At 36.2% G+C, this 12,000-nt stretch overlaps 1 long non-coding RNA gene across 1 annotated transcript; it reads right to left on the minus strand.

The window, feature by feature from the left end:
- Positions 1-8,338: 8,338 nt before the first annotated feature.
- Positions 8,339-12,000, minus strand: LOC125485127. The gene is made up of 2 exons (XR_007263904.1): positions 11,919-12,000; positions 8,339-10,581 (listed from the first exon to the last, which is right to left on the minus strand). It is a non-coding gene; the product is annotated as an uncharacterized LOC125485127 (long non-coding RNA).

The following is a 12,000-nucleotide window of genomic DNA, read 5'->3' on the forward strand; positions in this document are numbered from 1 at the left end:
TTGTCTGGGTCTCTGGATTAACAGTCCAGCAAAAATACCACTAGACTATCACCTCCCCATATGATGCCAGGAAAATTGATGGGATTGAAGGCAGATAAATCCCAAGGGATAATCTACATCCCAGAGTACTTAAAGAAATGACTCTAGAAAGAGTGGATGCATTGGTGGTCATCTTCCAGGATTCTGTAGACTCTGGCACAGTCTGTGCAGATTGGAGGGTAGCTAATGTCACTCCAATATTCAAAAAGGGAGGTAGAGAGAAGACAGGGAACTATAAACCAGTAAGCCTAACATCGATAGTGTGGAAAATTCTCAAATCCATTATCAAGGTATTTAAAGCAGAGCATTTAGAAAGCAGTGACAGGATCAGACAGAGTCAGCATGGATTTATGAAGGGGAAATCATGCTTAACAAATCTGTTGGAATTCTATGAAGATGTAACTAGTAGAGTTGACAAGGGAGAGCCAGTCGTGGTTTATTTGGACTTTCAGAAAGCGCTTGACAAAGTCCCGCATCATTGTGCAAAATTAAAGCGCATGAGATTGGGGGAAGTGTATTGAGATGGAGAGAAAACTGTTTGGCAGAAAGGAAATAAAGAGTAGGAATTTTGGGATTGTGTTCAAATAATGACCGAAATCGGTGTATGGAGAAAATAGTCTCTTTATTCAGTATCCGCAGTAGCACAGTTCAAAGGCAGCGATGGAATCGCAAGTTCAGTTTTTACGGTAGTCTCTTTATACACAATTCTGACATACTTTAAAATTCTAGCACTATTATGTTACATAATTGTATCTATTGTACACAAAAGTTTGCCTGACATCTGTCCTGGGGAAGCAGGAGATGGTTTAAGCATTTGCTAAATGCTGTTCCTCTTGATGGGATTAGGGTGTCTGTCTGGTCTGCTTGCATAATTAGTGTTAGCCCTTTTATCTTTTAAGTTAGTAAATGTTAGTAAAAATACTAGACCGATATGATCTAAATAATTTAAGAATTATATGTGTACTTAATGAAAGTATAGAGGATATTAGACTGATTACTGCAGTGGGGTCATGAGATTTTATTTACTATTATCGGTTTGACAGTTCTTTACTCATTCATTCATACAGTTTCACGGAAGCGTTGTTTCAGTAGTAACTTTCTTCAAGTGGGGATAGTGGCCCTATTTAGTATGTATTTAACAGATACATGCTAGCGGAGGAAACCTGTTTGATCTTCTGCAACTTATTCAAGTCCCGAGAGACGGTTGCTGAGGGGCTGATTAATATTATAATCTTTTCATAGTTTCGGGTGAGTCATGGAGACGCAATGGTGGGAATTGCATTGTTCTGAATAGGTTATAATATTAACACTAAATAAAAACCGAAAGAACTGTGGATGCTGTAAATCAGGAACAAAAACAAAGTTGCTGGAAAAGCCCAGCAGGTCTGATAGCATCTGTGAAGGAAAAAACAGAGTTAACATTTCGGGTCTGGTGACTCTTCCTCAGAACGTTAACTCTGTTTTTTCCTTCATAGATGCTGCCAGACCCGCTGGGATTTTCCAGCAACTTTGTTTTTGTACAATATTAACACTTATTTATGGATAGCCTTTGATATAGAAACAGGCCTAAACACTGCTTGCTGCATGGGGCTGATAAGGATTGAAGGTGTAAGGAAGCAGTAATGGGTTGGAAGGGATGTTTTAATTTAGACTATCTTGTAATAGTAAAATGTACTACAAAGACACGGTTTTATGAATGAATGAATGAAATGTGGTATAGTAAACAATGTGCTGGTGAATTTGTAAAAGTGTTATGAATGAGAACGCAGTATTAGTAAATATACAACGTTTGTGAATGGATTGATAAAAGAGACCTATAATACAATATCTCACAAAATTAATGGGTTCTTTTCAAATTGGCAGGCAGTAACTAGTGGGTGCCACAGGGATCAGTGCTGGGACCCCAGCTATTCACAATATATTAATGATTTGGATGAGGGAACAAAATGCTTCATCTCAAAGTTTGCAGATGATACCAAGTTGGGTAGGAGGGTGAACTGTGTCAGGGATGCAAAGATCCTTCAGCATTATCTGGACATGTTAGGTGAGTGGGCAAATCAATGACAGATGCGATATAATTTGGATAAATGAGAGGTTATTCACTTTGGAAGCAAAAACAAGAAGGCAGAAAGGGTCGGAAGAAATTTCTGAAGATGAGTCTAGGCCCGAAACGTCAGCCTTCCTGCTCCTCTGATGCTGCTTGGCCTGCTGTGTTCATCCAGCTCAACACCTGGTTATCGCAATGCCAATTGTTGCAGATTTTGAAACGGGCAACCTGCCTGCAAACTCCATAGAGAGTCAGTGGTGTGCAATGATCAAAAATGGAGAAAACAAATAGTGTTGAAAGGAAACCTGTTCATCCCCTGCTTCCTGAGTGACTTGAGTGCCTTCTATTAGTGATCTATAAAAATAGGAAGAATCTGAAGCAAACCAAGTTTAACCATTTATGATAACAAAAAAGTGGCCCGGATTTTGCATTTGTAATTATCACAATGTTTGCTGTCATCAACCAATGAAACTTGACAACTTTGGACATTCACATATGCAGTTAAACACTGAAATTTAGAAGTTGCTGTCAGCAATTCCATGAAAATGCTCTATCATGAACGACCTCAATGCACAGTTCAGCTGCATATAGCTAACTGCAGAATTCCTAACATGAAGTCATTGACATAGAAACATAGAAGATAGGAGCAGGAGGAGGCCATTCAGCCCGTTAAGCCTATTCCATCATTCATCATGATCATGGCTGATCGTCCAACTCAATAACCTAATCCTGCTTTCTCCCAATACCCATCAATCCCATTCGCCCCAAGTGCTAGATCTAACCACCTCTTGAATACATTCAATGTTTTGGCATCAACTACTTCCTGTTCACCCTCCTTTCCCAGATCGATGCTCCTCCAGACTCTGCAAACTACATTCCAGTGCTTATTCATAAGAGTACCTCTATTTCTTTTGCATGTAACCTCACCAAGCCAATCTTGTCCCTGGGTTTTTCTCTGAGCTCCAAGCTTCCTCAGTTGCATTAAGCAAATACAGCTTGTGAGCTTTTCAACATCCACTCTCTCAGCTGCCCTTGAGTATTAATACTTGCAGGCTTTTTCTAAAACACTTACAGCTTCTCCCAAGACAGAGCCTTCTTACTTTCCCAGATCCCCAGGACTTCTTCTGGGTGCTGACTTAGTTGCCTATTAATTCCCAGGACTTCTTCCTGAGTTCTAACAGCACAAAGCCATCAATTGCTGTTGAATCCTCACTGAATTCCCTCTACAGAACCTGCACAGTTCAGCTGCATGCAGCTAACTGTAGAATTCCTAATATGAAGTCTACAAATCTCTCCCCCTTCACATACTCACTGACGTCCTGTCACTTTTGAACTCCTCTTCAATGACCTCTGAACTTAGTGACCTATTAAAACCTTTCTAGAAAGCATCTCTCCTATTGCTGGTCAGAATTGAATGACGCTAGCATTTAGAAAGTCAAATGTAGAACTGAATCTATCCTCACAGAATGCTGGAAATGGATTTAATTGCAAGATTATGAATAAAATGCAATAGATTTCTAAAACAGTTAATACATTTTAATAGTTCATATTTCCACTTTACCTTAATTCCGTTTGTGTCCCAATCTATATTTTAAATGAAGAATAATAATCAATGGGTTTTGCTTACTGGATTTGCTATGAGAATTTTTCAGTGAAATTGGCTGCTTATCTGTGCTTGATAAGATCACCATGGCACCAGAATTAGAGGAATGTCAGGAAAGATGAAATCCACATTACAGTGGTCACTCTGTGAGAGCAACTCAGTTTGTCCCACTACTATGTGTTTTCCATATAGCCCTGCAAATCTTTTCTGTTTGGATAATAATCTAAATTCCTTCTTGAAAGATACAATTGAATCTGTGTCCATCACATTCATCAGGCAATGTGCCCTAAATCCTAACCATTGTGTAAAAAAAGATTTTCATCATTTTACCTCTGGTTCCTTTGTAAATCAATCATTTTAAATCTTGTCCTTTTGTTCTCAAACCTTCCACCGTAAGAACAGTTTCTTCTTATCTACCCCATTCAGATTCTTCATGATTTTGACCTCTGTCAAATCTCCAATCAACTTTCTCTTCTCTAAGAATAAGCACACTTCTCCAATCCATCCATGTAACTGAAATTCATCATTCCCATAACCATTTTCATAAATCGCTTCTATGCCCTCTTCAATGCTTTTGCATCATTTTTAAATTCCATTGATCAGAACTGGTTAACTCTGGTTAACAAAACTCTATTTCTCTTCATAGTTGCTGACTGACCTGTTGAATATTTACAATGTTTTCTGTTTTAATTAGATACGTTAAAGAGGTTTATAAAATCATGACGGGCATGGTTAGGGTGAATAACCAAAGTCTTTTTCCGAGGTTAGGGCATCCAAAACTAGGGGACATAGGTTTAAGATGGGAGGGGAAAGATTTAAAGGGGTAACCTTTTCACATAGAGGGTAGTGCATGTATGGAATGATCTGCCAGAGGAGGTGGTGGAGGCTGGTATAATTACAACATTTTAAAGGATCTGGATGGGCATATGAATAGGAAGGCTTTAGCTGGCAAATGAGACTAGGTCTAATTGGGATGTCTGATCAGTGTGGATGAGTTGGACTGAAGGGTCTATTTCTGTGCAGTGTGACTCTATGATATCTCTGATGTCATTGTCCCTTTAGATCATGATGTGGAATTAGTTTGAGTGGAAATAAGGACTAGCAAGGGAAAGAAGTCACATATGGACACCAATTGTAGGACCCTGTAGAGCTGCATCTCTGTAAGAAAGAGTAGAAATTTGGAAATAATGAGGTATTTAAGAAGGGAATCATGAGTGACTTTAAGCTGCATATTGACTGTACAAATCTAATGGTCAAGGGTAACATGGAAGACAAATTTATAGAGTGCATCTGGAATTGTTTCTTAGAGCAGTACATTGCAGAACCTACCCTTGAAGTTAATTTAGATCTAGTAATGAGGTAGAATTAATAAGAGATCTTGTAGTTAAGGATCCTTTGGAAGTTAGCAATCACAAAATAGTAGAATTTCAAATTCAGTTTGAGGGATAGCAACTCAGGACTCAAACTAGTGTCCTCAACTTAAATAAGAGCAATTACAGAGGTATGAAGAAAGTGTTGTCCAAAGCATACTGGGAAAATAGACGAAGAGGAATTTCAATGGATGAGTAGTGGCAGATATTTAAATAGATATTTCTAACTCTCAGTAAAAATTTATTCTGATCAAAAAGAAGGACTCAATGGGAAGGATGAACTACTAGTGGTTAACAAAAGCAGTCAAGGTGTATCCAACCAAAAACTAAGCAATGGAAATCCATGGACGGCCAGTGGGTTGGGAATTTTTTTTAGGATAAGGAGCGGATGACTAAAAATCTAAAAAGGGAGAAATTTCATTATGAAAGTAAATTGGCAAGAAATATAAAAAGCAAACAGCAAGGTATGCAAAAAGTAAATAGCTTAAAAGCAAGTGTGGGATTCTTGGAGAATGCAACTGGGGCATTAATTACAGGGTACAGGGAAATGTTAAATCATTTAAACCAATATTTTGTATTGATCTTCACAGTGAAGGACACTGTAAACATCCCATCGTAAACTCCGAGAAAGTTCCAGCAGATTGGTAAATCTCTAATGTGACATCTCTGTTAAGAAGTAAGATTGAAAGCAAGAAAATACAGGCCAGTTAGCCAAACATTCGTTGCTGGGAAAATGCTGGAGTTTATTATTAAGAAAGAAATAGTGGAACATTTAGAAAAGCTGAACACAATCAAACTGAGTCAACATGATTTGTGAAAGGGAAATCATGTTTAACAAATTAACAAAATTGTTTGAGGATATAATGAGCAGAGTTGAATAAGGGGAATCAGATAAATGATTTTTCAGAAGGCATTCAGTAAGGTTATTGCCTAAGAGAGCAACTCACAGTATTGGGGGTATTTGCACAGATTGAGGGATTAGCTAACACACTAAAGACAGAAAGTCAGGATTAATGGGGTTTTTTTTCAGGTTGGAACAATGGAACTAGTGGAGTGCCACAAGGATCAGTCCTAGGGCTTCAGTTACTTACTATCCAATTTACTATCCTCCAATGACTTGGTGGAGGGCACAGAGTGTAATGTGTCCAAATTCGCAATAATGCTAAAAATAGGTGGGAGGGCATGTTGCCGTGAAGACATAAGGAATATCCAAGGGGATATAGACAAGTTGATTGAATGACAAAAATTTGGCAGATGGATTTTAATGTAGGAACGTGTGAGGTGTTTCACTTTGGTAGGAAGAATCAAAGGGCAGACTATTAATTAAGTTGAGGGAAACTCTAAGAAAGTGCAGCATAGAGCGATCTGGTGTTCTTGTGCACAAAACACAAGTGGTTAGCATGCACTTGCAATAGGTAATGAAGAAGATAAATAGAATTCTGGCCTTTACTACAAGGAGGATGAAGTTTAAAAATACAAAAGACTTATTATAACTGTACATGGTTTTGCCATTCCTGGAGAAAAGTGTACAGATTTTGTCCCCAGATTTCAAAGGATATATTGGTAGTGGTGGCAGTTCAAAAGAGATTTACTAGGCTGATTCTTAGGATTAAAGAATTGACTTTTTGAGAATGGCTAAACAGGATAGACGTTTATTCATTACAGTTTAGAAGATTGAGGGGTGATCTTATTTAAATGTACAAGATTCTGAGAGGGATTGACAGATTTTGAGATGTTTCTACCAATGGGACAATCTTTTACTAGGAGTCATTATTACAGAATATTTGCAATGCCCCAGGTTTCTAGCATGACCTATGAATCTAAAGAAGATTGGAAAATTATGACAGGTGCCTCTGTAATTTCCTCCTTTACATTCCTCAGTATCCTAGGACACATCTGATCTGGTCTGCTGATGTCTCAAATTTAAATATAGCCAATAAAAACCAAAAGAACTGCAGATGCTGTAAATCAGGAACAAAAACAAAGTTGTTGGAAAAGTTCAGCAGGTCTGGCAGCATCTGTGAAGGAAAAAACAGGGCTAACATTTCGGGTCCGGTGACCTTTCCTCAGAACTTCCTCAGTTCTGAGGAACGGTCACTGGACCCGAAACGTTAACTCTGTTTTTTCCTTCACAGATGCTGCCAGACCTGCTGAACTTTTCCAACAACTTTGTTTTTGTTGTTTTGTTAAATATAGCCAACATTTCTAATACATTTTCGTTATCAATTATTAGCATACGTCCTCTTTCACTATATCTCTGACAGATACTCTCTGCTTCCTTGTGTAAATTATCTTTTGCTCCCTAACCATTCCTACTCCTTATTTGGACATCTGTTTGCTATTTATGTCCCAACAGAAAACTTTTTGATTATACTTGTGCTTATATTTATTCTGGTACTTAAGGACAAATAATTATACAAAAATGCTATTAAGATTTTCAGTTACTTTACTTACTTAAGATGATTGCTGAAAAGGTGCAAAGGCTAAATACCTTATTGGATATTGGACGCTTTATATTAGGGGCTTTTACAGGTAAAGTAAGTCACATTGATATAACACTCATGTCCACTGAAAAGAACGAGAATATGGGTTGGTGTTTGAGAGAAACTCTGAAGGATAGGTCCATGCTAACATACTTGGATAGTTTGAGAAGTCATGTAGATATGATGTACTGAGAAAAAAAGAATAAAGACAACAGGGTCTAAAGATACTTAGGATGTAATGAAAAATGTGTGCAAGGAGTGAATTCATTACAGGAAGCAAAACATTTGTCTTTTTTTTCTTTTTGCCCTATGGCATGCGTATTTAAGATTATTCCCGTACATTAATCTTTACTGGATGTAATCAAAATGGAAGAGGTTAAAAAAATGTTTATTTTCATCCCTCTTTACAATGATATTCTTGTACTCTAAAGTAGAGCATTATTTATTCATGTGCCTAAATAATACAAGGGAACTAAAATACTTGCTAGCAACTGCAACATTTATTGAACTATTAGGCTAAATATCATTTTTCAAATAAATCACATACATGAATCCTGACCTTGTGAAAAATAACCAATTATTTCCCCATAAGATTATTCCAGTAAGCAAGCTGATTTTCTTCAAATAGTCTATTGTATCGTTTTTCTAGTTATACCTTTGCCTTATTCACAAATCTACAATAAACAGTATAGTTAATAGTGCTTTATAGGACAGATGGGTTCTTCACTTGTGCAGCCCATCATCACTTATTTATGCTACATCCTTTTAATATTTTCAACCAATAAAGTTTTAAAAATAAAGGATAGTAATCATTTTATTAAATTTTGTACTTATGCTAAGAAAGATAAACAATAAATAAACATAAAAACTGAAACATGCACTCAGTATATAATTGGGGATACAACTTAGCAAACTAGGATAAACAAAACAAAACTTTGAAAATACAAACCTCTCTCAATTCACCCAAAGAGATATTAGCTACAGAAGTCACCCCATAGGATACAATCTTTTCCATAGACTGTAAGTGAAACCACTCATTGTATCACATTTGAAAGCAATATGCTTTTGCAAAGTTTTATTTCTGATCAGTTAACTAAGCCCATCTCAATTCATTACAGTTAGACCCTTTAACAGTGACAGAGAGAGAGGAAGGAAGGAACTATTTTTTCTGACAGTTCTGTTTTCATTCCTTGGTCACAGAGATGAAAAGATATTACGGAATCCAATCCTAGAAATCAATTAATATTAACATTTTTCCAAAATTTTCAGTGAAAGATAGTTTTCATTGGAAAACTGTTTACTTGGACCTTAAAATGTTCACAAACGAAAACATTTCAATCTCAATCATACATATTAGTATCTCCAGTAAACTATTATCTTTCCACTTGACCCACAACATCCTCACACCTATTGACCTTTCCAGAGGGTTCAGTACCATGAACTGAATCCCTTTCAACATGAGTTGCTGAAGTGGAGCACAATGAGGACTGCTCTTGTAACCTCTTTTTGCAGGTGCAACATTCACAGTCATAATCCAAGAGTTCAAGAGTTAGTGCAATTTGCCGAATAATTGTAGACAAACTCAGCTGATGCACTGTTCCCTTCTCAACACTCATGGGATTCCAGCACTTGATGGCTAGAACAATTAAACTTATTTCTACAACTTAAATAGGATTGTCTATTATGGGAATATTGACGCATCACAAATATTTTAAGTATAATTATTAAACAGCAATAGAATTCACAGAATTCATAAGTCATTGATGGAATAAAGAAATGATAACCAGGATACCTTACTCAACACTGAGAACAGCTTTAGCCTATTTGTTTAATGATCTACAGTCATCTCAGTTGAACCAAATAACAGAGGATGGGGAAAAGTCTAAACAATGAACTAAAGCAGATTTGTGGATAAAGCAGCATCTTACTTCTTAGTAATATTCTTCACATAAACATTTACCTGTAAGATCAAAATTACTATGAACGTCTCCTTTTTCTGAAGACATATCCTATGTGAACATTTTATTGTTTGATTCACTGACTTCATGAAATCTCTTTGCCCAGTGCTGGTTTATTTATTAAATAGTAAACTGAACCAATGTGTTAAATCTCAAATAAATGTTTCAAAGTTTATAGAACATCTTACTTATTTCCCAGTTTGTCATATCTGTTAAAGCAGATATTATGCAAAATTATGGTCACAATGTTTATTACTGTAGTGATGTTTAGCAATTGTTCAGAGGAAATTTTATAATACATTGTTACAAACAAATAGCCACACAAATGCAAATTCCTATCAAAACTATGATAAAATCTCTATTGAACAGTATTGATAGCAACTGTACCTTCCCTGCAACATCACCGTTGAAAAAGTTATGACTAACCACAAAAGCTTTGTAACCACCTTCTACAGATTTAAATAACTGAGCAATCAAAAATAATTCTAAAATATAAATTACATATTTAATAAATTATGCTAATGATTTATGAATTTTATGAAACTGACCTTGAACTGAAAAATGGGAAAGTATTGCATTGCTACTTGTATCAAATGGTGAAACATAGACTGCCAAAATGAAGATCAATCTAGTGTAGGAAATCTGGCAAAGAAGAGCATTTTCCTGTGATTTATGTTCCTTTTTATATACTGCATGCTTTTAGTTTCTGGCAATATTCTGTGTCTTTCAAAATTGTGTTTATGTAATTTGAAAGCACTACCAAACATTATTAACTAACACTCTTAATAGACAATATTGGGCCATCAGCATTCAATCAAGTCATTTTGCTTCCTGGGAAATTATTACAGCATCACATTTTATTTGCAATCCAAAGCAATACAGCTTTCATTTATAAATGTTAGGCTAACTTCTTATTGTTTTCTGGTCTTGTGTTTTGTAGGGAAGCTGAAAATTCCAGGATAATTTTAGCACTCTTACGGGGCCGCTCCATCACCACAGAATGGCCACAGTTTTCCAAGAGATCCACTCTACAACCAGGAATATTATCAGCAAGGACTCCAGCTCCTGAAACATCCAGTACCTAGGGACAGGAAGGACATAGAACAGGAATCTTTAGATCCCAGTGGGAGAACCATATAGCAAAAGAACCAAATTTGTTGAATGACCCTGATGAAGAAATTACCAGCAGCATTCTACTTTTTGTACTTAACAGGCAAATTATTCTTTAAATAAAGAAGTAAACTTCACTTCTTCACACTTGTTCTTCACACAAGAATTCTCTGTGATACACTCAGGCCTCTGTTTGATTTCTCTTTATGTCTGCATCTGAGCCTTTACACTCCAGTTCCTCTGCTTGTAGCCCTCCTTTGTGTTTGCCAGCCACACATCTGCTTCCTTAACCTGCTTCTTGTTTGTCCTGTTTTCAGGATAAGTGGCACATGGACCAGTATTTATTATAATCCAAGAAAAATACATTTGAGCCTTTTAAATCTAATGCAAACTCTTCAGTTCTTTTCAAACACTCTTCAAAAAGATACAGATTCTACAAACCTTTTAAATAAGTTACAATTTTTCCTGACTGTACTGCTCTTTGGTCAAAAACTCACTATATTAAATGAATTTCAAATCAAAATTATGAATAGCAATAGATCTGATTCTTAAACATTTACATAAAAATTGAAATCCTAAATATGTAACTATGATTTTACTTTCAATTTATGATGGACTAATAACTCTTAATTGATCCTGTCAGCTACATTGTCTTGGATCATAATGATAGTATGAGCACTTGGCTGCAAATCAGAGGAATGTTGGTACATATAGAATTCTATCCTGCAGGAATCATTTTATTCAGGAGAGTAGGAGATAAAAATTGGAGGGAAATAATGATTTATCTATTAATTATGGCATGGTTGAGTTCAAAATAATGTTCATCATCATGACATTGTCTGAAAATGGTATTTTGAAATGATCTCACCTCTGGACTCATAAAGCTAACTTTAGACCCATTGCTATATGCAAATACATAATCTAGAATATTTAATTGCAGTACTGAGCAAGTCTGCTCTTTAAGATGGATGTAGAAGTTCACTGGTGTTATTTGAAGAAGAAAAGGAGAATTCTCCCAATATTCTGGCCAACATTTATTTCCCAGTCAATATTACTAAACAGGTTGGCTGGCTTTCTGTCTCATTGCAGTTTCTGAAACCTTGCTGTGCACAAATTGGTAGTCATGCTTCCCTTTCAAACATCCCACAGTTGTGAAAAATACTGCTTAGAAGTAAAATAGGAAAAAGGAAAATAGTGTCAATAATTTTTGCATTAAGATTCAAGTTATAATTACAAATATCTGAACAGTGAGTTTCAGCATGTTATTCGTCCAGTAATAGACCTGCAAAATAATCTGAACATATTTACCTGGTCCTGCTTTCCCCAAATGACCTGAGTTGGAGCTCTAATGAATTTCATGTTTTCTTGCAAAGTGTGTCTGGAGTTTTCT

The sequence above is a fragment of the Rhincodon typus genome, chromosome 16 (assembly GCF_021869965.1).
Source record: "Rhincodon typus isolate 14 chromosome 16, sRhiTyp1.1, whole genome shotgun sequence".
In the NCBI taxonomy this organism is placed as follows: Eukaryota; Metazoa; Chordata; class Chondrichthyes; order Orectolobiformes; family Rhincodontidae; genus Rhincodon; species Rhincodon typus.